This window comes from Canis lupus, chromosome 34 (genome assembly GCF_048164855.1).
Source record: "Canis lupus baileyi chromosome 34, mCanLup2.hap1, whole genome shotgun sequence".
NCBI lineage: Eukaryota > Metazoa > Chordata > Mammalia > Carnivora > Canidae > Canis > Canis lupus.
In genome coordinates this window covers 26,227,814-26,254,760 of record NC_132871.1, presented here as the reverse complement: position 1 = coordinate 26,254,760, position 26,947 = coordinate 26,227,814, and the positions used below count along the sequence as shown (strand labels likewise).

The following is a 26,947-nucleotide window of genomic DNA, read 5'->3' as shown; positions in this document are numbered from 1 at the left end:
GGGACAGGAGGAGGGGGAGTTATTGTTTAATTGGTATGGAGTTTTAATTTGGAATGATGAAATAGTTTGGAGATGAATAAACATGATTGCAAAACAATGTGAATGTACCTAATGTCATAGACTGTATACTTAAAAGTGGTTAAAATAATAAATTTTAGGTTATGTATATTTTAACAGAATTTTAAGAAACTAAAAAAATAAAACCCAGATATTCTCTCACAAATCTGGAGGCCAGATTTGAAAATCAGTATCACGGGGTCTCAATTAGGGTGTCAGCAAGGCCACACTATCTCCAGAGGCTCAAGGGAAGAATCTGTTCTTCAATTCTTCCAGTTTCTAGTTGCTGCCAGCATTGTTGGCTTGTGGCCACATCGCTTCAATTTCTGCCTGCATCTTCATACTGCCGTCTCTTCCCTCTGTGTGTGAAATCTCCCTCTGCCTCTCTCTCACAAGGACTCTTGTGATTGTATTTAAGACCTACTTAGATAATCTCCCCATCTCCAGATCCTTAACATAATCATATCTGTGGAGTCCTTTTTTGCATACAAGGTAACATTCACAGGTTCCAGGATTAGATGTGGATATCTTTTGGGGACCATTTTTTAGCCTGCTACACAATCTATCAGGGTTCTGGAGAATGGGGCCAGTGGTGGGGAGAGGAGAAGAGAAGAGGGTCAAGAGCCAAGATTTGGGCCATAGAGGAGCAAGTCCAGGGAAAGGATGGGCATCTTGGGCAGGTAAGAGCACTGCACTGTAGCTCCCCAGTGTTCAGGGCACTGTTCCAACCCAGCAGGAACAACCAGCTTAAGATGAATCCAATGGCCAGGGAAGAGTGGCCAGGATGCCATCGGGGCCCAAGGTCACTTTGCAGCTTCACAGATCCTCCTTGACTGACCTGACAGGCATCCAGGCACTCCCATTGTTATATGCTCTGGGGCTGAAAGGGAAGCAGGGAGTGGCCACAACCTCTCTCATGCCCATCCTGGACTCCAATGAGAGTACCCCGTGTCTAAAGGAAGGATAAAGAGCAAAATTTAGCTCCTCCTGCATGCCAAGCCCAGAGTTAGGCTCTGTCCATACTCGTCTAATTCCCAGGACGGGGGCCTATTAGGCCCTCTTCACAGATGAGCCACTTGCAGCTCAGAGAGAAGCAGTTTGCTCACCGAAACCCAGCATGTCTATCTGCTAAGTCCCACTAAGGTGAAGAGCTCCAGGTTAACTTGGACGCACCAGGGTTCTCGCCCTGGCCCTGTGCTCACTGGCCATGGAGCCTTGGATACAGACTGTCTGCACCTGCTCCCTCATCTCTAACCTTGGGGGCACTGCTGCAGGAACCATCTGTCTCCTGGGGCCAATTGCTGTGAACATAAGCAAGGTGCTGGGCATGGCGTTTGGCACAAGCATGCCCAGATAACCAATATTGATATTCCCAGCTGTGCCCGGGTGCAGAGAGCAGAGCCCAGCCCAGGATCCTCCCTCGCCTGCTCAGCTGGAGAGCCCGAGGCAGGCATGCAGCCTGCTGAGCTGGCCTACTGAGGAAGGGGCTTTCTATACAGAGGGGCACCCGGGTTTGCAGCCACTGGGCCCGCTTCGTTCTTGCCTTCCTGCCCCCCCGAGGAGTCCATGACTAACCCTCAGCAGAGCACAAGGAAGCCTCTGGACAATTCCTCATTTGTTCTCCACTACTAATGCCAACGTGGACCTTCGTGGGCTTCAAGGACAGTGTTGTTCAGTTTGCTCAAGGTCTTCAGCAGACTAAGCCTCACTCCAGTGCCAGCTGCAGCCACAGGGCTGGCAGCCAGACGGGGAAAAGCAGGGAGTGCCCCCATCCCCTGCCCTGGGGTCTTCTGGAGGTTTGCCTTCACAAGAACCCTTTTCAGAGCCCCGAATACAGTGTGTAACAGGCCTGTGATTGTACAAATTGTTTTAAAGAGCTTTAGCAAACACAACTGGCCCAACAATAGCCTAACATTGACTCTGGAGGTCACTAAGCCCGGGGTGCCCACAGGGGAAGGACTATGGCACGGCCTGAGTGATCCCTGGCACCCAAGGCCTGGCAGTAGGTGGGCAATAGGATGGAGCTGCCTCCCATGAGCCATGCTCTAGGTATACCTCACAATCACTCAGAAAGGAGGGAATTTGCCCTCTTGTAAGCACCACCATATGCCACCCTGGACCTCCGCATCCTAGGTGAGGGGCTGGTGCTCTATAAAAATGACCCATGGCTCTGCCCCAAGGCCTCAGTGAGTTTTTCCCAAATGAACCTCCTGCCCTCAGCTCTAGACCTACCTATTTCTAGTTCCTGCCCCGAATCCCCAGAACTGGCCTGTACCCCAGCCTCTCAGAGAGGGTGGTGTGACAAATCCGCTCCCCACAGAGCTTGCTCAGCACCTTGCTTGTTCCTTGCCAGGCACATTCCTGTTTGTCATGAGTCTTACCCAAATGTAAACAGCCAGCGCATGCTGGCTCCAGGGCTCAGGCCCAGCCCTCATGGCAGCATGCCCTCTCTCTTTTCATTGAAATTTGACAAGTTTCAAAGTTCATCCTTTAAAATAAAAAGTGCTGTGGGTATAGCAGCACGACCCATATGGGCTGACTGTGCTTGCCTATGACATCATTAACTAAAAAAATAAAAGTGCTCCTAACACGTGAAGGAGCAAATCTCCTTCATTTTTATTACAGCTTTACTTAGCATCTGCAGACTATGGAGACTTCAAGAGGACGAAATCCAGCCCTTAGTTGTATAAACTAGGTCCCTGAAGCGAGTATGCCCTCCACAGCACACGGTGGGACTGGAGTTTTCAGTTGTGTGACCACCCCCCTCACTCCCTAATACGTTATTATTCCTACTGCAGGTGTTAGTTTTTTTCCAAAATGAACAGTGGAGAAATTAAAAAACGGCAGAGCCAGGCAGTAGGTTCCAGAGTGCTTTAATGGGGAGCACTCCCGGGCGAGGTTCCGTGACTCAGAGGTGGCCCGGGTTGGGGAGTGTGGGGGTTTTTAAGCCTTATTGGTGCCAGGTCTGGATCCGGGTGGGTCCCTTGCCAAATTAGTCAAGGGAACACCGTGTCCCTAGGTGATTGGCTGGGGGTGGGGATAGTACAGACGATGGGGGGGTGGTCCCTGGCTGGAAAGTCCTGGATGGAAAGTTTCAATTTTCCCATCTAGGCTTCAATTTACTGGAGATGATGTGGTGGTGACGGCTGCCTTGGCAGGAAGATCAGCCATTTTGACCCAATTTGAGATGTCCGCCATTTTGGGTGCTCCTGTCTCTCAGCCAGCCCAACAGCAGGATGACAACCGGATGACACAGTTGGAAACTGGAGTCCCACCGTTACTCTCCCCAAATGAGGATCCTGAGCCACAGTCCTGGACAAGGGGGAGCTTGCAGGACAGACTCAGGGGCCCTGAGTGGGCAGGAGGGATCCATGATAGAGTTGAGTGGCAAAACCGAAGTCACAAACAGGCACAGACTGATGAAGGTGTTTTCAGGAAGTGAGGCAGACAGAGGGAATCCAGGCACTTGACCCTGACCTCAGGATGGCTTCCAGGCTGGGAGGACAGGAGTCTGAGGAGTCATTCCACCCCTGCAAGAGCACAGCAACTGCAGGGTCACATGGTCCACACCTTTTGTTTCCCTGCTCTAATAAAACTGGCTGGGTTATCTACATAGCTTAATTCTACCAAGTTCAGAATCTGTGTATTTTCCTGTTAACATGGAATAGAAGCTTATTAACTGAATCAAGATTAATCAGTTTCAGAATCAACATAAGCAGGTCAATTTTTGTGGGTGCTTACTAGTATGAACAAGATCCCACAGAACCACCCCTCCCACCTCCCAGCCCGGAGCTCTTCCCACCAGACCAAGAAGCCTATTGCTCATGCAGAACCTGAAATCACTGGGGAGAAAACAAAAACAAAAACATTTTTTACCTGTCTATACTTTTATCCTTCTGGCATGGCCTGTGTGAATGGAATAAGGAACTAAAGATTTAGCTAATTTTTAAGGTCCATCTAGCTCCATAGTGAGCAGGAGGTCCTCCAGTAGGGACAGGTAGGTCATCCATCAGTCCTCAAGCCACCTCACAGATGGACCTATTAGTCTGGGCCTCAGTTTCTCCAATTATAAAAATTAACATAGAAGACAGAGAGCAGACTTGTCTACTGAAGGATGATTTTCAAAGGCCTCCAACCTGCACATGCACTTTTCAAGGCTTGTAGTATATTTATAATTTTGTATTATTTTTTTAAAGGGGGCCACAAATTACACATGCCTAATATTCTGTAAAAAACTCACTCATCCCCAGATTGTGTCAGGTAGCTAATTCAGAGGCACTAAAGATTCACAACATTTTGAAGAAGGAGCCCAAACTCCTTGAAAGATTAGAAATCATACAATCTTATCTCTACTTTTCTCTACTTTTGCCAACTCCTGTTATTTTTCCCCACTGCTAGTGTTGAAGATGCTGGTATCAGCAACAAGCTAACATCAGATATTCATGATTTTATTTGAAAAGCTACAGAGCTTTGGGTTACAATGGTGTCTCTTATTAATGAGGTAAGGAGCTTCCACTGTGAAAAATAAAACTAAGCTCATACAAAATTCAACTTGGCTAATTTGATTGAACTTGCAAAGGTTGTTTGAGGTTGCAAAACAGGAGGAAGCCAGGAAGAAGAGAAAACAGAAAATCAAAAGGGTATGAAGCAGAGAAAGCCTGGAAGACTGGTCAACAGGATAGGAAAAAGCCATCCCCTTTGCCAGGGTTTCCCTTCCAGCATACAGGGAAACATTACCCAGCCTCTGCTAATGTTCTGAGTAGCAATTGCAATCACAACCCGGAAGAGACTCCTTTCTGTGCTTAAAGATTGATTACAGAATATAATATGAAGGGACGCAATCATTCATTGTCCATGCAACAAATGTTTTAAGTATTTGTTACTAGGTGCTGGGGACAGAGTGATGTGCAAAAACAGATGTGGCTCCTCATTCTAGTCTGAAGGGGAATGAAGACAAGTACAGAGATAATTGCAACTCGGTGTGATTATGGACTTTGGCAGCAGAGGTATAGGACATTAGGGGAGCATAGAAGGCCTCCAATCCAGATTTAGGGAGTCAGAGAAGACTCCTCCAGGGAAGAAGACATCTGAGACCAAGATGAGGAGGCATCCACCACAAGAAGGAATGGGAAGTATGTTTTAGGTGGAACAAAGAGGGATGCAGTTCGGTGTTCCTGAACCAGGAATGTGTGGGGTTGTGAGAGGAGGTTGGGGGAGACAGAAGTTAAACAGGTGCTAATCCTATAGGTTTTGAAACCCTTAGTAGACTCTACCTTAAAGGTAATGACGTGATAAAATCACTCAAATTGTGTGGGGAGTGGACTAGGAAGAAGCAAGGGAAGGAGACCATTTAGGAGGCCGTGGCAAAGATGATAGTGGTCTTGATGGTAGGGAGTTGCAGCCAGGAGCTACAGAGATGTGTACAGATTCAAAAAACATTAAGAGGCACAATGGATGTGCTTTGATAATTGGTTAGAAATGAAGTGTGAGATGGCCAGGGAATCTAGGATGACCTCAGGTACGTCTGGCTTGAGCAGTTGGGCAGCCAGATGGTAGAGCCATTTGGAAAGACAGTGGCTCCAGAAGGAGCATGTTTAGTGCTTCTGAACTGAATCACCCGTTAGGATAAAAAGAGGCTTCAGAATTCACAGCAGAAGGCCAGGTTGAAAAGCCTAACAAAGACTGACTTATGAAAGCTATGGAGGTAGGAACAGAGGAGGAAAAGGCAAGAAGAGGTTAAGAAGTTCAAGTGAAAGGATGATTAGGTGAGAAAAGTGGGCTACAAAAACATATATACAATAAAACACATGTGCACAAAATAGAAAGAAAAGATGCTGGTGGATCTTCACGAACACGCTAGCAGTACTTATTGCTTCCTAGTGAGATGACTGGTGATTAGTTTTTCCTTCCCTCTGCTTGGCTCTATCTGCAAGGCTAATGATTTACAAAAATATGGGGCTTTTTCAGAATAAAAACAACAGGTATTTTTGCAAAGTGGCTATGTAGGTGAGGGAAGATTATTAGAGGGATTTCAAGTGACAGTGAAGAACTGAATTGGAAGGGTAACAGCAGGAGCTGGTGGACAGCTGACGGACACAAGTAAGGTGATTCGCTGCCTCACAAACTTGGTTGCCTATTGCAGTCACCGGCGAAGTTTAAAAAAAAAAAAAAAAATACTGATCCTGGATCCCTCCAGAGATTCTGGTTAAATGGGCAAGAGGTATGGCCTGAGCGCTAGAGTTTTTCATGCTCTTCAGGTGATTCTAATGTCAGCAAAGATGGAGAACCACTGACATAATTAACGAGAAGCAAGAGAGACCAATTTTCAGAGTAGCATTTTGAATTAATTAGAAAGGAGCAAGAATCTCGGAGAAGGTGGTGGATCTATGAAGGAGGGTCAAAGGTTAGCAATGAGAGCGCCCCTAGGGTCAGGCACAGCGTCAGTCACACGGTGTGTTCTCAAATGACAGCCAGGTATGAGGTGATCTGAAGGAATGTTCCAAGAAACTGCAAGAAATGGGGGCATATTACACGGAAATAAACTCTGAGGTCTCGGGGGTGTCGGTGCGGTGAGAACAGGTGGCGGCGTCCACCGCATCCGAGGCAGGGGCTTGTGCGTTCCGAGCTGGTGCAGTTCAGCCGAGAGCCGCCGGCTGCGGGCCCTCGGAGCCGCGGAAGACCCGGGCCGCATTACTCACTAACCCTAAGGAAGCGGCGACCGTCGGCCGGAGGCTGGTGGTGGTGGCAGCGCGGCCACCACACAGGCCGCACTTCCGGTGGAGCTGCACTTCCGGGCGGGGGTCAGAGGCGCTGCGGTGAGGCCTCCTTCCGGTCCCGTCCTCTCCTGGCTGCACTGTCTCCACTTGTGAAAGCAGCTGATAGGTTTTTTGCATGTTTTGTGATTGTCATCGTTTGAAAGAGGAGGAGGGGCGGCAATACACGTTAGGGCGGGTCTGGACCAGCGTCCTGCTTCATTTCCGTCTCTCACGCCGTGTTTTCTTCATTCTTCTCTAACTCCAGCTTCTAAAATATGGTGGCTGGAGCAAACTGATTTTTTCTTGGTGAGAGATTAATGGCACAGAATTGGTGGACCTACAAAAAAAGTAAAAATTGGAAAAGCAGAGTCAATCTCAAAATTTCATTTTTTATGTAAAATAACTTGATGTTAGGAATTTATCAGAGTTGAACAATGATTATTGAAATTTAAACCCTAAGAAAACAAGGCGGTGGTAGTGAAGTGTGTGGGACTTTTACTTGCAGTTCTTTCTTTCTTTCTTTCCTTTCTTTCTTTCTAGATTTTTATTTGTTTATTCATGAGAGACCCAGAGAGAGAGAGAGACAGGCAGAGGGAGAAGCAGGCTCCCTGCGGGGACGCTGGACTCCATCCTGGGACCCCGGGATCACACCCTGGGCAGAAGGCAGATGCTCAACCACTGAGCCCCCCCAGGCCCCCTACTTGCATTTCTTTAAATCTGAGATGGCTTTGGTTGTAAGATTCCCTGTCACTTTCTGTATCATTAAGAACAAAGAATGTTCCTAATTAAACTGTGACACGATACTTTCTTTCCTCATAATTTTTTTTCTTATTGAAAAAGCTCTTTTAGATTAATTTAAACATCTGTTACCACGAATCACTCTCATACATATCTAAAAGGAAGACAGTGAAATAAATTGGTTAAGTTGTTCTGCAAAATTTGTTCATGTTCAGTTGAACTTTTCTGAATCACTTTTAAGTCAATCATGGCCATAGTTTTTCCTACAATAATGTCCTCCAGGCTTGCAAGTGAATTGATGGTATGTTTCCTTATTATCGCCCATATTTTTTTCTAAGTCACTGACATCTCTTTTTGTAAGCTTTTTTTTTTGCATAGCATGTAAAGGATTGCATGGCAATCCTTCTGTACTTATCTCAGTAAGTAAACATAACTCAGCTTTATCTACCTGTGGATATATTCCTTTCTTGAGTCCTATAAAGCTATTCTTCTCAAACTTTCATGTTCATACAAATCACCTGAGGATCTTTTTTAAAAGGAGATATAAAATAGGTCTGTGTTAGAGCCTGGGATTCTATAGTTCTCACACACTCCCAGGTGAGGCCACTCAGCTGCTCCTATAGTGCCAGTAACAAAGCTATAACACAATCGGTTCAATTGGTTGCTTCTTTGGAAGAAAGTGTAGAGGTATGGTTATTCTTCCAGTAGATGTTTATTTCACTAATGTCAAATTTATGCCCTGCTGCTCTGTTTTCATGCCCTTCTATGTACACAACTTTTCATTTCAACACCAAATTATAGTATAATCTTTTAAAAATTATTTTTTTTAATTTTTTTTAATTTATTTATTTATGATAGTCACAGAGAGAGAGAGAGAGAGGCAGAGACACAGGCAGAGGGAGAAGCAGGCTCCATGTACCCGGAGCCCGATGTGGGATTCGATCCCGGGTCTCCAGGATCGTGCCCTGGGCCAAAGGCAGGCGCCAAACTGCTGCGCCACCCAGAGATCCCTAAAAATTATTTAAATGACAGTTAAATTCAACACCTGTAACCCCAGGAATGCCCGTAATTCATTGGTGTGCATGATGACAGAGTGAGGAGCTAGGACCAAGTTAGTACATGCAATCAGGGCTATGCCCCAAATGCGGGTTGTAAGGAGCACCCCAATGTCAGAGATGCTAAAAAGTATAAAAACATGCACCTTCAGCTCAAGGAAATATGGAGAATCTGTTGCAAATCTCTGCTATTTTCACTACTTTTTTCGTTTAAGAGAATGCTGGCCTCAGCATTAGGAAGTATGACAGAACAGTAATAACCCCAATGTGTTTCTCAGTGTCTCTGGTCTTAACATTTTGGCTTCACCTGTGGAAGTGCAATGCCAGGATGGAAGTTCAGTGTGTGAGCCTTGGTGACATGTATGTTTATAGCTGACTTCTCAGGGCTCCATCTCCTGAGTACTTGCTGAAAAATGCCTAAGTCCCCCCAGCCTACTGAAGCAGCATCCGCGGTGGGGGAGGGGGCCGATCCTGGGGAAACTGTCACCAAGTCCCCCATGAGAGCTTAACGTCACTCAAGCTTGAGAACCATTGGTTTAGTGTCTTCACACCTTGCTCCAGGATTTAGTCTCTGAGTCTCTAGGTAGGGGGCACTACCGTGTACCAAAAAGAGAAACACCAAGTGGCCTGACACAGCATCTGTCCCCGTGCTCCTGGAGCTTATGCTCCAAATAGGTGAGGAGAGAGAACCTGTGCCCTGGGCATTTAGAAGGGGAGTGGGAGAGGAGGAAGAAGGTTGCTTCCAGTGGATACGAGGAGAAAAGTTTTTCTGGAAAGGCAGGAAATATGCTGAGTCTTGAAAGATGGATGAACGTTGGGCAGGACAGGGAAGAGGGCATCACAGGCAGGTGGTTGTGCATGAGCAAAAGCAAGAAGGCAGGGGAGCTCGGGTCAGGCTCCTAGACAAAGGCTAGACTGGATGTTCTAAGGAGAATCATGTATGTTCAGAAAGCTTGTCAGAAGTAAGCCAGCGCCCCAGGAGAGCTTGCTTTCTTAAAGCTGGTTTCTCTGATTCGAGTTTTAAAATTTGTTTACTCTTCTTTTTCTTCCTTCTCCTTCATTCCACTCTCTTTTCAAGTGAAGAGAGAAGAGACCCAGCGCCGTGATTTTTTCTTTCCATCAGTTCTTCAGGCCAGGTTCCTCCTTCCATTCATGCTGGCTTCTCCTGCCACTCAACTTGCTCCTGCACCGACTCCTCTGTCTTACTCCCGCTGCTGTCAGCTGGTGCATGAGGAGAAATGCAAACTCATTGCAATATTAATCTCAGCAAAACGTAACGAGAGAGGAAATTTTGCTGCTCTGTTGCAAATAGCATATGGAACCTCCCCAAAGCCGAAAGAAATGATTTTTTAATCATCTGCTGTTCAGGATTATCCACGCTCCCTTTCCTCAGTGTGGATAATTGAGGGTTGGCTGTATTTGGATTTCCAAGCAGTTTGGATGTTATTGAAATCCAAGGCTCCCAGTTTATACCCCACACTCAGTGGGCATTCGTGCCTGTAATTAAATTGATCTGTGAGAGAAGGGCCACAGAGGCACCTTTGATGTGAGTGGTTGCCCAGAAAGACAATTGGCATTTTTATGTCACTCACGTGGGACCAAAATAATAGCAACTGCTTTCCTTCAGGAGAGAGGCCGTTTTTGTGCTCTGGGTCTGGGTGCCAATTCCTCCAGACATTTCCATGCGCTTTCCAGGAAAAAAAAGGGGGGGGGGGCCTTTGGTGAATTTACCACCTTTTAGGATGACTTTATTACAGTGTCTGCTGGGCGTCTGTGATACAAGCAGAGGTATTAGAGGTGATTTGTTTTTAAGGTGGGCAAAAATGGGCCAACGTGTGTATGTACACACACAACACACACCCTATACACAGACAACACATACACACACACATACTGGGAACATGGCTAGAAAAAGTGTTCTCTGCATATGTGTGCATTTTATGTGTAAGAAGGACAGATACAGGCTCAAAGAGCAAGAGGTGTATTGTGGGAGGGGAAGACTCAGGACAAGGGAGCAAGCCCCTTGCCTGGTTGTGTTTGCCACCTAGAGAAGAAGCAAGGAAATGTTAGAAATGAAAATGTGTCTGTTTCTACACACCGAGAAGCAGCCCTGGAGGGGTCCTCACCAGCTGCAGAGGCTCCACACAGCACTGGGCTGAGGGCTGAGATGAGAAGGCCCAGAGCCAGGTTGTCGCTTGCTGGGCAGGGATATGGGGAGTGGGCTGAGTGCCTTAGGGGGCTGGGCTTTTGGGCAGAATGACAGAAAAAGGTCAGAGCAGGCCTGCGCCCCTTCCCAGTTGCCATCTTTGGAGGCTGCGTTGGCCGAAGCCCCTGGGCACTTCCAGTGCCTCACTCTCTGTGTTGGCAAGGGCACTCTTCTGGTTGCCAGCAACACAGAGAGCATTATCCCCAAGCTCACTGCCTGCACCAGTGCACAGGGGCAGCCCCCACACCCCTATTCAAGGTCAGAAGCAGGAAACTGTGTGTGTGGTACCCCACTCCCTCCTCGTTAAAGTCAGAACTAAGGAGTCAGGACTAAAGGACCAAATCACATGATGCTAGTCTCTACTCACCCCTCTCCCCTGCCACACCCCCGCTCCAGGGCAACAGTCCTCTTTGTTTTGCTGGCTGGCATCCACTGGCCCGTAAGGATCTGAGCAGCGCTCAAGGCGAGTAGTATGTCCTGTGGTCAGGCCTCCCCACTCATGTACCTTGGGCTCCTCTCCCTACTTCCCTGCTTCCCACCAGACACACTGCTCCACCAGACACGCTTGCCTGTATCTTCCATCAAGACTTCCTGCACTCTCAGAGAGCTCATTACTAAATATTTATGCCTCCTGCCTATGCCCTCAGCACCGCACAGACACTGAGAGACAGCCCTGCACCACCAGCTGGCTCCCCACTGAAATGAGGGTGAGGAAAGACAACCATCCAAAGCATCACTTCCCGCCCTCCCTGGAGAGGACAGCCTGGCCATTTTCATGATTAAGCCCGCTAACCACTCCTACTGACCTCTGTGATGGCTTCTCCCGACCACAGTGGTTACTGATTAGAGAGAAGCTGGATTATTTTTTTTAGAAGAAAATTAAAGCCATGGGGCGGGTGGTGAGAAGAGAAAGAGAGAGTGAACCCTTGGCTGCAATGCCCTTGGGGGAAACCACGGATTACTCAGTCCATCTCTGCTCTCATGGCCCCCAGCACCCCCAGTCACCCTGGAGGCAGCCCAGAGGGCTCATGCTACCACCCAATAAGTATGCTTACCTTGGGGCAGAGCCACTCTGGCCCTGCTCTCACTAAGCATGTAGCAATTCCTCCTTAGCATCAGGTGCCCTGCTGGGTCCTGGGTGCGAAAGCCAGGTATCCCCAGCTCCCTTTCCCACAGAAGGCTGGCCAGCACTGAGTGTCTGGGGAGAATTTTAGGCAGTCCCTCCCCTGCTGTTCCATGCTGCAAAGCTGTCCATGTATCTTGCTTTATAGACTGTAGAACTGCAGCTCTGCTCAAAAGCTAATGTGTATCCCTCCGGCTCAGGAGCAATGAACTGTCCACTGGCAGTTCTCCCAGCAGGAATGGAAAGCCGATGCTTCAAATGAAGTTTCCTCTACAAATATATAATAGTAGTACAAATAAGGCACTACCCTGGTGTTGCCCATCTGTGTGCCTGCCTTCTATGGCCTGGACTCTTGACTAACACTGGAGTTGCTGATGAAAAGCTGGTGACAGCATAGGGGTGTCTCTAGGATTTCTGTATGAGGGGCCTTGGGTGGCATTGTGGTCGGCGGGGGGGGGGGGCAGCTTTTTATTGAACACACTGGTTGTTTGGGAGATGCTGATGGAGCCTGCATGAGGGTTAAACCCTCTCCTATCATCCCCACCAGTCCATAGCAACACCCCTAATTGAGCCTGTATTCACGAATGAAACCAGCACTGGGAGGGCCACATTCCAGTTCCAGCTCTAGTCAGCAAAGGGACTTTGCACCATCCCAGAATTATTCAAAGCCTCGGGATTCTCATCTGTAAGGAGATTGGGATTGGACCATTTCTTCTCTAAAACCCTTCATAGTGATTCTAGGCCTTGGAGGAAGGAAGAAAACAAGACTGGAGATACAGTCCCTAACCCAGAAAAAGCTAATGATGGTGAGTGAGAATACATCTCCAAAAGACAAAACTGCATGAAACTACAAGTGGTCAAAGCATGGAGAGCTCCTGCTTCTTGTCCACCACCATCTAGCCTATTTCTGGCAACAGCCTCTAATTTCCATGTGGGACGCTCACAAGGTCTGCTTCCAGGGATGGAACCCATAACCTAAAATACCCTTAACCCACTTCTCACCAGTTCCACACAACCTCCTCATCCCAGCCACTGTTATCTGTCCCTGCTTCCCCCAGCCCTCTCCACATAGCAGCAGAGACCTCATTTTGTTATTATTACCTGTTTTATATTGTGCCTTTTTAAAGTTGAGCTATAATTACAACATGCTGGTTTGATATTTACGTATTGCGATGTGTAACTACAGTTGCATTAGCAAACACCTTCATCATATCACACATTTACCATCTCTTTTTAGTGTTGAGAGCAGTTCGGATCTAGTCTCTTATTAAGTTTAAAGTTAATAATCAGTATCATTGACTATAATCACTATAGTGTACATTAGATCTCCAGAACTCATTTACCCACTAGTTGTAAATTTGGACTCTTAAAACACATCTCTCTAATTCCCCCATTCCCCAGTCCCTGGTAGTCACCATTCTAGTCTGTCTTCACAAGTTCAGATCTTTAAAAATTTCACATATGAGATCATACAGTATGTCTTTCTCTGTCTGACTTATCTCGCTTAGCATAATGCCTTCAGGATCCATCCATGTTATTGCAAATGGCGGTATTTCCTACTTTCTCATGGCTGAATAATATTCTGTTGCATACGTGCCACATTTTCTGTAGTCCTTCATCTGTTGACAGGCCCTCAGATTGTTTCCCTGTCTTGGCTATCGTGAATAATGCTGCAGTGAACATGGGAATGCACGTATCCCCTCTAAGATACAGTTTTAATTCCTTTGGACATATACCCAGAAGTGAGATTGCTGGATTATATGGTAGTTCAATTTTTTAACTTTCTGAAGAACCTCCAGACTGTTTTCCATCATGGCTGCAACAATTTACATTCTAACAGTGTGCAAGGGTTCCCTTCTCTCCACATCTTTGCCAACGATATTATCTCTTTTTGATGATAGTCATTCTGGCAGGTGTGAGGTGATACCTTACTTTGGATTGGATTTGCATTTCTCTGATGCTTACTGATATTGAGCACCTTTCCATATACCTGCTGGCCATTTGTACGTAGACATATTTTTCCAACATAACTCATGTTGTGTCTCTTCCCTTTTGGAAAGACTAGACTCTCCATCATTGTCAGAATAAAAATCTGTCTCCTTCCTCAGCCTGTAGAGCCCAGTATAGCATGGCTCTCCCCTCCTCTCCCACTGTGCCCTGCTCAGTCCATGCTGCTCTGGCCATACCAGCCTTTGTGGCTCTTCCTTAATAAGCCTGGCTTGTTCCCTCTGCCCAGCGTTCTATACCCAGATCTTCTTCACTCAGCTTCCATTCTCATTTCATTCAGATCTCTATCCAAATGTCACCTCCTAAGAGAGACATTCCCTGACCATCTCATCTAAAGCAGCATTCCACCTCCACATCACTCTATCCTCTTAATCTGCTTTGGTAGTTGTTGTTTTTAATAGCTTTCCTCATTTCCCAATTTTGTATCATTTTATACAATTTACTTGTTTGTTTTCTGTCTCTTACTGGGAAGAAAGGCCTAACAAGGTAGGGGTCTGATCTGTCTTATCCCTACTATGTCCCAGAATATACAATAGTGCTGGCACATAGTAGGTGCTCAATCAATGCTTGGTGAGTCAGTGAGAAAGCGAGTGAAGTTGATCTGTGCATTCAATTTCCCAGTCACACTGGTTGGTTCAGGGATGGGCAGGTGACTACTTAACCTGGTCTGGATAGACTGAATCTGAGTGAATGCCAGGGTGTCAAGCCGTAGGCATACATTTTTCTCTGCTGCCCTGAGTGTTGCCATGGTGAGAGGCTAAGGCCAAAACTGCCAGATGTATCCAGGAACAAGGTCTACCCAGGGGAAGAAAAACCAAGGAGCAAACCTAGTAGTATCCTTAGAGCCCTGAAGGAAGCTATGTCTGAAACCAGAACATTCTATAGACTTTTCAGCCATTGGCCAATATATTTCTTTTTTTTTTTTTTTAAGATTTTATTTATTCATGAGAGACACACAGAGAGAGAGGCAGAGACACAGGCAGAGGGAGAAGCAGGCTCCATGCAGGGAGCTTGATGTGGGACTCAATCTTGGGACCCCAGGATCACGCCCTGGGCCAAAGGCAGGTGCTCAAACACTGAACCACCTGGGTGCCCCCAGCCAGTACATTTCTTAAGCAGCATGTAGTTAATCCTCACACAACACCAGGCACCAAGCACATTTCCCGGATGACAAAATAAGGAAAACACTTGAGTGACTTAGCTAAGGTCACACAGTCAGATGGGGGCTCATCTTCTAACAATGCCATGTCAGGTGTTCTCCTCCCCTTTGCCTCAAAGGGCCTTCCTTTCAGGAAGGCAGCAGGCCTACTGGCATGACGGAGCCTAGGCAGGGATAGGGTAGGATTAGCCTCAAAGTGGAACATGCTGCTGTTGTGTTCATGCTGTTTATACAGGGCTTTTCTTCAAAGCACTCCACCTGCTTTTGCAAATAACTATTTCAAAGCTCTTCTGCAGCAAGTCTAGGGGAGACAAGTCAAACAATGGCAACAGATGTTCTGCAGCCTTAGAAGCCAATGAGTGCCCACCCTTATCAGCTGACAGGGTACAGGATTAACAGCACAGGCCTCTGTGATTTGTCTGGTAGAGTAACACAGCACCTCACAGATGTTTAATCCTCATTATCTGTCAGCCCCACCAACAGCATATGGGATAACAAAATTCCTTATGTTAAAGAGCAGCAAATGTGTGGCCCTCGGCCCTTGCAGGCTCCTCTCCCATGAAATCTACTGAGGAGGGCTTTGCTGGATTGTTCTCACAGTTTTAGATGCCTGGCTGGCCCTGCCCCAGGAAGAGCTTTCTCGGAGCGAGGCTCACACTATGTGAATCCCAAGTCCCCCTACCTCATTGGCCTAAGGTCTGTCCAGCAGCTGCCTGCTGACTGCCAGAAAGGCTGTTCTCAGGAAGGAGCCTGCAGGGAAAGAGCTCAGCCATGTGTTTTCACGTAGGCCACAGGCTGCCAAACAGCTTCCAGTGAGGTGCGTGCTGGAGATGGTACCTGGGCTCCCCTGCCAAACCCCCAGGCTCTTAATGAGGGATGGGACCCATGGGAGTTGTTTCCATTCATCGATGGCAGCCTGTTCATCAGCCCACCAGGAACCTCTCTTCAGCCTGTGTTAATGACCTACTGTGGCTCCCACTTTCCCTCGCACTGAGGCTAGTGTGTTCCTTCTCATGGCCAGTCTGCTCTGCTGCTCAGACCTGGGCACACCTCAACCCAGATATTCAAGGAACCCCCACCTAGGTGGGGGCACCCATCTCCTTCAGAGAGATTTGATCCTGCAGAAGGAAGGCTGGGAAACTATGCAGCATGGAGTCCAAATTTAGCTAGTAAAATAAGACTGTTTTCATCTGGACCCAACTATTCCTCAGGCAGTTCTCAGAAAACTAGAATCAGGACAGAGAAATGCCAGTTTTTGTCTGCCTTTGGACAAAACCTGCTAAGCTTACACTAAATGACCATCTGGCTTCATCCCCTCAGGGTCACATGATTTCCATAAATCCTTAGTTTTCCAGCAGAGAAGTACACAGGAATCAGGGAGGGGATTGAGCTCTATCCTCAGAGACTTAGGTTCCATACATCTGGGACAGGATCATTACACGTTTCCCCTCCTCTACACCCCAAAGCCTAAAATTTCATAGACCTAAAGAAAAGATAGAAGGAGACTTGAGAGGTGATCTCACCTGGCAGTGAACCATCAGCTAGTGGGTTTTAGCTAAAGATCAGCAGATGTCACATGTTCAGTGCCAAGTGAAGCAAGGGACTGGCATCTCTCCCACCTTCTTTATTCTCTCCTTCACTGGAGACACATCACGAGACATCAGGAATCACTAGACACGAATCTCCTCATAACTGGTCTCTAGACAATCAGGTTCTTGCCATCTGAGGAACAAAGGCAATACCTGGTATCCAGTGGATACAACTCATGGCCAGAGAGCCAGGCATCTGGCCCCAAACCAGGGCCTCAGCAGGAGCCTGGCAAGTGGCAGCCACCTCAAAGCCAGAGGGACTCAACTCTCCTAAAGGGATGCTTCTGTTAGTCCTGATGGGGACAGGGGCAGAGTGGGTGTCTTTGGGAAGATCCTGGCCATAGTTCAGCAGGAAGCAAGGCGTGCATTTATTCATGGTGAAGATCACATTTCACTTTTGGCTTAGCTGGTCTTCAAGCAAGTGTTGGCCATCTCCACTCTAGCAGGCTGTTTGTGGTAGCTTTCTCTGCAGCTGTACTGGGACACGCGTTGCCATAATGCTGTGTCCACTGTCAACAAGAACAGCAGGCAATAAGTACTGTTCTAATAAACATGTTATTAATTTATTAATCCCCACTATGACTCTGATAGGCGGGTACTAAAATTACCCCACTTTATGGATGACTGAAGCACAGATTGGTTGAGTAACTTGTCTGAGATCACATGGGAAATGGGAGGGGGAGCTGGAAGGTGAACCCGGGTGTTCCGACCTTCAGGGTTGTCCATAGTTTGGATGTGAAGATGGGTACCAGGTGGTCCACAGTTCTGTCCGTGCAACAGTCAGGGGTCCATCCAATCCAGAGGGAAGTGGTGACAAAGGCATCATCTGCCTAATAGGATGATTGGAGTTGTTGTAGTCTGTAGGCTATACAACAGGGTCATGGTTGTTGTAACTAACGTCCTAGATAAGTGATTGGGTGACACAAAACACCATCAGAGTCCAGACAGGTGTGGCTATTTAAGCAAAGAAGGAGCCACAGACTCCTAAAGGACTGGGTATAGAGGAACTCTAGCTTCTGCTTTCCCCTAGACACCAGTTCCAGTATCAGGAAAGAAAAATCAGAACCAAGCTCCAGAAAGCATACCTTGGTCCATTAGCTTCAGATCCTGTCCAAGACAGCTGTGTGGTCCTAGAGGATCCATAGCTCCCTCCATCGTCTTTCCTCAGCCAGGCATTAGAACCACAGAGGAGAAACCAAACAGAGCCTGCCTCTTATAGCTGTTAGCTGGCATTGTCTGACTGCAATTGATAAGCCACCTACCTTCTCTGCCTGGGTATCTGCCCGTGAGACCCCTCCCCTGCAGACCGTAGTAAGGGGAATTAGCTGAATGCATTGTTAGGAGCCACCCACCCCCCACCCCACCCGGACCCCCCACCCTCCCCGCCTTATCCAGAGGGTGAGTGGGAGACGCTGAATGGTTCTGCTGGAACAAAAGAGCAAAGGCTTGGTGGGTGGAGCAAAAGACAGCTAGAAGCAGAGAGAGCAGGGAACCAGAGTTCAAAGATAGTGGGGGCAGAGGCTGCTCCCTTGGATGGCTATGGGGCAGCTGGTAAGCCCATGGGGTGCCACAGAATGGAGGTAGGAGAAGAGAATTTGGGAACCAGAGCAAGGACTTGAGATGGAAATAGGAATCTGAGCAAGGAATCTATAACCTGGGGACAGAACTCCAAGGAAGACTGGGTGCTGGACTGGACAAAGCCATAGTCTATATAACTCTGTGGCTTTAACCATGAATCCACGGGGACTAGCCCTTGGGGGCAACACGTAACTGAACTGGCATTTACTGAGGAAGAAAACCTAAGAGGAAAATGGAAGGCAGCATTTCTGAGATCCCCATCTCAAACGGAGGTGCCCTCGGGATGCTCCTATAACCTGGAGTAGGAATTGGAAGGCCACTCACAGGCAGGGAGATGCAGTACATCTGAGCCTTCGTTGCCTCCCACTAATTTGCTCTTGGTTAATTGCCACCTTTGTCAGTGGCCTCATACTGTTCCTGTAGCTGCCCCAGATGCCACAGTACTGTCCAGTGGAACTTCCTGCAATGATAGAAATGTTTCTTTGTGCTGTCCAATACAGTAGCCACTGGTCACCTGCGACTACTGAACTCTTGAAATGTGGCTAGTACGACTTAAGAGTTGAATTTTCCTTTTAAGTTATTTCTAATTTTAATTTAGCCACATGTGGCTCGTGCCTACCATAATAGATAATGCAGCCCCAGGCCGTAGCTTCCTAAAGGCTGAGACAGGAGTTTCTGCTTCCTCCTCATCCGGCCACGGCCTAGAATCAAGCATGGGCCCTTTGGCGGGCCCTTTGGCAGGCCCTTCGTAAATGAGCCTGACCCACTGACTGAGCGATCCCAGTTTGCACAGAATCATGAATAGACCCGTTCAGCAGAGGTGACATAACTGACCCCTCACTGCTGTGCAGTATAATGGAGAAAAATAGAATTAATCTGGGCACTGAGAGTGAAGTGGGGCTCGCTCCATTCTCTGCAGCAGTGGATTGCTTCATTATCCAGGTCATTATCCAGCCTGTCCCTGCCTGGGTTTGCGTGTGTGCCTGGTAACTGTTGGTGTAAATAAGAATGCCCCGGAGGGGTGGGAGGCTGACCGCCCTCCTCCTCCTGGCCCCTGGCCCTCCTTCTGCATCTTTCTTGCCAGGTCTCCGGCCCACTTGGGCACCTGCTGAGAGCAAGCAGGCTTGAGAAGGGGGGAGCCCACGCCAGAAACCGAGGGGACCGGATAGAGTCTCGCTTGACAGCTCAGAGAACCACCCCACTGTGCCCGGCGACCCCACACCCCCAGGCTGACTCTCCCGGCCGGCCGGCGAACGAGGCCCTTCCTTCCCTCCGGCCGGGGCGTTTCCACGGGTGCCCCTCTCTCTCCTGGGGGAAGAGCCACAGCTGAGGCTCCGGGGCCCTCGCGTTGATGCCGAACCTTTCTTCTACGGTCCTCAAGACGATCGGAGCTCTCTCGTCTTTACGTTGGACCCAAGCGTTTAGCTTTGGGGGTGATCTTTCAGCTGCGGTGGGGTGACTTAGCTATAAAAGCCCCCCCTTGTCCTGTGAGCCTTGAAGCTTCGTTTGCACACGAAAGCTCTTCTCAGAGCCTTTATTACGGTGCGTGCGCCACCTAGAGGCCACGGCCTCAAATCCCGCCGCCCTTCCCGCCGCCAACCTGTTGGCTCTCCTCCTTTCTCTCTCATTTTTCCACACGGAGCCGAGCGGAGCGGAGCGAAAGGCCTCAGAAAACCTGCCCTTGCGGAGTAGGCCCCAGCCCGCCTCCCCCTCCTCAGGACTGGCTTGCCGTGACCCCGCGCGCCCTCACAGAGCTCCGGGCCTGAGAGCGGCCTGCACAGCCTGACCCTCCCAGTACTCAGCCTCTGTCAAAGGCATAGAACTTTTCGGGTTGTCTTAAGACTTAAGGGAGATGCTTGAGCGAGACCAGAGGAGACCGCATGCCTGTGTCCCCAACCCCAGAAGCGCTCTTGCGCTGCCGCCTGGCTGGGTTCTTCTGTGGGGGCCCAGGGGCCGGGACTGGAGATCCCCCGCATCTCACCCTTCCTCCCGTGACTGCATCGGGGCGCACAGCCTCACGTGTGCGTCCGCAGGGACGGGCCCCATGTTAGGGGAACCGATACCAAATATTTCATTGGTGCCATTGCTGTTTGCCTTATGTGGTAAAATATGCATAGTGCAAGATTTGCCATTTTAACCATATTTAAACGTACAGTGCATAAAGTACATGCACAAGGCTGTGCAACCATCACCACTGTTTATTTCCAGAGCTTTTTTGTCATTTCCAGCAAAAAAAAAAAAAGAAAAAAAGAAAAGAAAAAGAAAAAAAAGCTCCCTACCTTGTAAACAATAACCCCCATTCCTCCCTCCAGCCCCTGGTAACCTCTATTCTGCTTTTCTGTCTCTATGATAATTTGCCTATTCTAGGTAATGGAATCATATAATTTTTGTCCTTTTGTATCTTACTTAGCCAAATATTTTTAGCTGTGGCTGTTTGACTTGGGCTATAGAGGCCCGGCTTTCTTTTCTGTTTTCTCTGGAGTAGAGATGGGAAAGAAGTCAGCAAAATGAACTTAAACCTTGCCCTTGAGCCACTGCCAACCCTGGCTGTGCTCTCTGGCTGGGTGTGCCTCTGAAAATTGCTGTGGTATTGAGGAAAGGAGGAGCCACGGCTCAGATCTCTCAAAACAAACAAGGAAGGGTCCATTGTTCGGGGGCTTAGAAGAATCAGGCCTTGGCTGGCATTTCCTGGCCTGGTTTGAAAGGGATCATGAGCAGGCTGTCACCTTGCAGTCTGATGAGAGAGGCTACCCCTGCAGAGCCTGTGGGTAACTAGAGGATCTGACCCTGGAGGTTTGGGTCAGACAGGCAAGAGGCAGCCCTGGGTGTCTGGACATGTTTGAGGGGTGGTTTCTGCGTTAGTGTGTCCAGGGATAACCCGAGGATTCAAGGGGATGCCGTCCATACTTCCTCCTTACTCCATTCTATAGAGCACTGATTGTGTACTTCATAGTCATCTTATTGCACGAATAGAGTGGCCCTCTTACAGAAATGGCTATTGCTGTATGTGTAGGTTTCAGTTATTTTTATATTACGAAACTGTAATTCTAAAAATGTCACTTCCCAGGGAGAGGGGGATCGCAGCACCGGAGTGAATCATCATAATAGTAACAACTAACATTTATATTGCATTTAATGGCTTCTAAAGCACTTTTCACAGATATGATCTCATTTCTCATCTCAAGAACATAAGAAGGTAGGGAGAGTTTATAAGTGGCACCAGGAAAGGATGCCTCATGTCTTGGTTTCAAGAAAATGGTCATCATCTCAGATCTATAAATGGGCTTCAAACCTAAGATATCTCCTTGGCTGAAAATAGAGACTAAATAGGAGATCCCCTCAAGGATAAGAAAACTGGACATCAGAGAAACATTTTTGACTAGGAATTTTAGCAGTTCTGAGATGTGCAGGACACAGGCTCCTAAAGCTAACCTCTAAGCCAAGGTTTTTTAGTCAGTAAGTGGGAAATGTTGAGGTAAATAACATTAATTTAGTTCTTTGCAGGACTTTTCAGAGCCTTTATTATGTGCACTGTGACTTTCCACAGGAGGGCTAGAGTACATAATGGATCTCACGTGAATTTGATAATGGAATAATTATCATAGTTTGAGACTAATGCTCCTTAGGATACGATTTAGGAAATCCAGACTAAAGAGGGTGGATCCCTGGGCTCAAAGTGAGATGAGGACCAGCAAAAGGTGGAAATGAAGTGCTTCCCAGAGAGCTGAAGGAGGCTAAAGCCCAGAGAAGGGGAAAAGAACAGGACGGGGCTTACTCCTGGAGTGAGTACAGATCAGGTGTGAAGGCCGAACATCTATAGGGCTTCCCACGCCAGTGTGGCCCATCTGAGTGTGGTCAGTGCAGCATCCACCCTTCCATCCCCACCAGGTTGGCAGCACTGGGACAAGGTAATAGCCCACATCCCCTCAAGGTCATGAGGAGTTGCTCACACTGGTCACACCCATGGGAATTCAGGGACACCTCATAACATTCACTCCTATAGGTACTGCGCTCAAAAGGAACCGTCAATATAGGCTAGGAAACCCCTCAGTCATGCTTTTTGGATGACGTGTATTTGTGTGGAATTTAATTTTGATTGAGCGTAAACATAGAGGTGGTTGAAATTTTGCTTTTGATTAAATCAGTCATATCTGCCAGTTAAGGTGCTTTTGGTGTGTTGGACACGGCACTGAATGTTCATTCTACATCAAAGTTTTTGCCTGACTCTCATAAAAATCCTCTAGGAGAGGTTTGGTTACCTTCATTCCACAGGTGAGGAAACCATGTCTTAGCAAAGTTGAATATCTTGATGACCATACAGCCAGTAGGTTAGAGAGCCCAGATGTTAACCCAGTAACTTCGAGACTCCGTGCTTAACCATAAACTTTTACTGCCTCCCCAGATGTGTAGATAAGATTGCTCGTTGCTCCACCTTCCTATTCATTCTCCCTGTGTACCTTTCCGGAAGAATCTGCTTTATTCCAGGCTAAGACTCTATTTCCCAGCCTCCCTTTTAGTCTGGTACGTTCAATGAGATGTAAGCAGAAGTTACATGTGTAGCTTCTGGGAAGGCAACTTTAAAGGTTACACACGGGCCACCTGGATGGCTCGGCAGTTGAGCATCTGAGAGACCTGCCTTCAGCTCAGGTCACGATCCCAGGCTCCTGGGATCCAGTCCCACATCAAGCTCCATGTAGGGAACCTGCTTCTTCTCCCTCTGCCTGTGTCTCTGCCAATTTCTCTGTGTCTGTCATAAATAAATTTTTAAAATCTTAAAAAAAAAAAAAAAGGCTACACGCAAGACATGCCCTGTTCTGCTTTTGCAGCATGCTTCCTCTTGCCTAAAACTTGAAGTGATGGGTGAGTTACAGCAGCCGTCTTGGACCATAAGGTTCCCAAGGAGGGGAACATCACTTGCTAAGGGTAAAAGGCAGAAAGGCAGAAGTTCCTACCCATCATGGAACTAACACACCCACTCTGAGCTGCATAAAAAATTAGCCTCTATTGTATTTAAACCACTCTTATTTGGGTTTTCTGTTCTTTGGAGATGAAACTAATCCTAACAGATACAACAAAGCTGTATTTCATATTGTGCTTCCTTGTCTTAATTTCTAACTCCTGCCCCATCAATAAACCATTTCCTCCATTAAGCCATGTTTCCCTTCCACACCCCGTTCCCCAGGGAAGCATGTTCCCTCCCTGTCTGACTTTAGTCCGAAGTCCCGGTGACTTTTCTGTATCCACCCAGCCTCTCCCTTTCTAAATCTAGCAATTAATACTGTAATCACACATCTGGGCCTTGTATTCTTTTCAGCACCAGTGAAAATAGTATTAGGAATGTTCTATAATAACAACTCTTTGGGGAGAAACATGGTTTGGTGTAAAAAGTACTGACCTGGTAGAAAAAGAAGGGGGTGACTCTGCCCTTTGCAAGCTGCAAGGTTGTAAGGAGAGAATCAGTAGGTGATCTCTTCTTCGACATGAGCGGAGACCCCCTGACTCAGCCAGTAATGACTTTTCCACTTTATGGGAAGCAGATGGGATTTTAATGAACTGTGACCGTTGTCTATTTTCTTTAAGCAACATGCACCGAGATCTATGCGCCCCTTCCAGGAGATAGCATGCATAGTCACAAAAAGGAAGGTAACATTTACAAATTCCTACTTAAATCTTTTCCTTTAGAAATCATGCTGCTTTACTTTTTTATTTCCTCCAGATAAGAAAAGGAGACTTAGGCCTTCTGTTTTCTAGATAAGAGTCCTGATTGGCTAGCACCACAATGCCACTTTTTCTTTTTTTTTTTTTTTTTGGCCCCAAAGAAAAAAACCAATGGATCATTGAAAGAAAGAAAAAAAAAAAGTGGGGGGGGGGGGTCATTTCTTGATGTAATAAATATTAGGAAACTAGCAGGAGAGAGGAGGAAGGGGTAGAGTTTGGACAGTGTAGTGGAGAGCTCTTGAATGACTGACAACATTCTCCCTTCCAGTGAAAGTGCTCCTTATGAGTTATCACCACACAGTACTTTGTGAGACTACACATTTGTTTTATGCGATTTTCTGTATTTGTGTTACACTTAACATTAAAGGTTAAAATGGGAGAGGAAGGACAGGTCACACCTTCCCACTGGAACTGTTTCCTAGCCATGTTCATCTGTAGATAACTATGGGATTATCTCCCCCCATTGCTTGGGAAGCATTGCCAGCCCCAGAAAATGGAACGACCCTTCTTCTGCAGAGAAATGTAATAATCACACACATTTCCAGAGTGCCTGTTCCAACTAGTTACAGTTGAGAAAGTGTTATATTTTCTCTCCTAGTCCTTAGAACAACCCCATGAAAGTATTAGTACTTTCATTACCCATTTTTCACAGATGAGGAAACTGAGGCACAGGGCTTGAGGACCTTGTAGTTATAAGTGCTCAGGTCAGAATTCAAATATAGGCACTCTGGATTTTTCTCACCACCTATTTGACTAGGGACAGCAGGAAGGGGTCAAAACCATTATGGCTACTCTCTATCTCTGGATATCTTGCATTTCCATTTCATTCATCAAATATGGTCTTGCCAAAGAGGGAAGACCGTCCTCATCTTGGCAGGCCCTTTACCAGTTGGCTTGAGCCACTTTGGTTGTGCCAACAAGTGGGCACAAGCTCCTGTTCCCTTCTGAGTGTGACATGCTCTAGTGACCAACCTCTCAGTGTGCCCAGGACCAAGAGGTTTCCTTATGTACAAGAATTTTGATGCTAAAACTGGGAAAGTTGGTCACCCTAAATCGGCCTTTGCATTATTACATCATGCAGGGACAATCTCCTTCAGAACAAAGCTCAGGTGATAGCTGAGACATTATGATGTATCTGTGAGCCACAAACCCCCATCAGGGAGCACACCAAGCAACAGAGAGGTCTGGCCACTCAGATCCTGGCTAGGCAAGGGGCTGCCTCGGATTGAGTCAACTTCCTATTGCAGAAAGATGAATTAATCCTGACACCTAGAGAAAAAAAAAATCAGTGATCGCATAGGAATGGTTTGAGAACAAAATTTACATTTCTTTATATTGTGCCATAAATCCCCCCTTGGACTTTCCGTCAGTCTAGACCACGTTTAATTCTGTCAGTGACTATGAGGCACCACTGTGGTCTTAGCAGACAAGGATTCGTGCACACTGCTATAATCCCTTGCCGTGGAACAGGGCATCCACAAATGTCACAAGCGCCTCTGCAGCTGACTCAGAGCTGTTAATAGTGTTCGGCTTATTGTCAGAGAGGATGTGATTCAGTAGAGGCCACACAACTTGCCACCAGCATCCATTTCCTCTGGTTGTATAATGATTAGGAGAGGCAGACGTGGGATTATAGAGTTTCGGAGGTGGAAGGGACATGAAAGAGATGTGTGGCCAGTGGCCTGTGGGGAAGGAGGTAGTGCCCAGTGGGTAGTGTGGGCAGGCAGGGGGAGTGTGGACATTAAAAATGACCACTGAAAAAGAAAAAAAAAAGACCACTGTGTGACTTAGTTTCATTCATATTCCTTACTATGTTACCTTCACTATTCCTTCCACAAATATTCATGAAGCACTTGCTGAACACACTCTTGGCGTTGAGCATCAGTAGTACATGGACAAAGTCTGTGTCCTCGTGGAGTTACATTCTAGTAGGGAACTAACCTTCTGGAGGAGTTTCCACTCTAATACCAGGGTGTCACAGTCTTGCTGCCTTTATTGCCTGGTCATTATAGGCTTTATTTTATTTTATTTTTAAAGATTTTATTTATTTATTCATGAGAGAGAGAGAGAGAGAGAGAGAGAGAGAGGGAGGCAGAGACACAGGCAGAGGGAGAAACAGCCTCCCTGCAGGGAGCCCGACGTGGGACTCGACCCCTGGTCTCCAGGATCCCACCCTGGGCTGAAGGCGGCGCTAAACCACTGAGCCACCGGGGCTACCCCATTATAGGCTTTATACCCAGAATATCAGCGTGTTACCTGTAAGGATCTATTGTAAAGGAACCATTTTGGAAGAACATGTTCAAGAAGAGGGGCTGGTATGGCTGTATCTCTAAGACATTCCTTGGACCACCAAAGATAGTTGTACAGATTGTGCACTGCACAATGTTCTAGAGCACTATAGCACTATACACTTAGATTACAATAGATCCCCCGGGACTTGCACAACCTTAGGTCATACACCTGCCCACCACCATCTACCTAATGCAGATATCCTACCACCACATCCTGCTAGAGAATAAAGCCTTTGAAGTCAGCTGTAAAAGAGTTTACCTTCTTGACTTCTAGTCCTGAAATCTTGACCTGTTTCATAGTTTTTTCTAAAATGTAAACTGGTCCTATTATTTCATTCAAACCCCCTTTAAGGCAAGGAATTTCAAAATTTAGAGAACTACATCTTTCATTATGACCCAGCCCACATACACACAGGCATATAACTAAAATCTTCCCCTCAACTGCTTACACTGCCTTCTCTTTTCTATTGAGGAAAGTACGGTGGTTGAGAGTATGACTGGAGCCAGGCTCTAGGTTTCAATTTCAATTCCTCACTTACTAGCTGTGTGACCATATTAGGTTGCTCTGGCTACCGTAACAGCACTACCAATGAAGTGGCTGACAACAACAGAAATGTATTCCATTATGGTTCTGAAGGCTAGAAGTCTAGAATCAAGTTGTTGCCGGGGTT

General features: G+C 47.2%; 2 long non-coding RNA genes across 3 annotated transcripts; both read right to left on the bottom strand.

Moving 5' to 3' along the window:
* Nucleotides 1-2,914: 2,914 nt before the first annotated feature.
* Nucleotides 2,915-7,145, bottom strand: LOC140624588 (uncharacterized). Its single transcript, XR_012024058.1, has 2 exons — nucleotides 6,760-7,145; nucleotides 2,915-3,587 (listed from the first exon to the last, which is right to left on the bottom strand). It is a non-coding gene; the product is annotated as an uncharacterized lncRNA (long non-coding RNA).
* Nucleotides 7,146-14,915: 7,770 nt separating this feature from the next.
* On the bottom strand, nucleotides 14,916-19,773 carry LOC140624127 (uncharacterized). 2 transcript variants are annotated; one of them, XR_012023656.1, is made up of 3 exons: nucleotides 19,628-19,773; nucleotides 17,400-17,519; nucleotides 14,916-17,198 (listed from the first exon to the last, which is right to left on the bottom strand). It is a non-coding gene; the product is annotated as an uncharacterized lncRNA (long non-coding RNA). The 2 variants fall into 2 exon arrangements; XR_012023657.1 differs by lacking the exon at nucleotides 19,628-19,773 and adding an exon at nucleotides 17,775-18,005.
* Nucleotides 19,774-26,947: the final 7,174 nt, after the last annotated feature.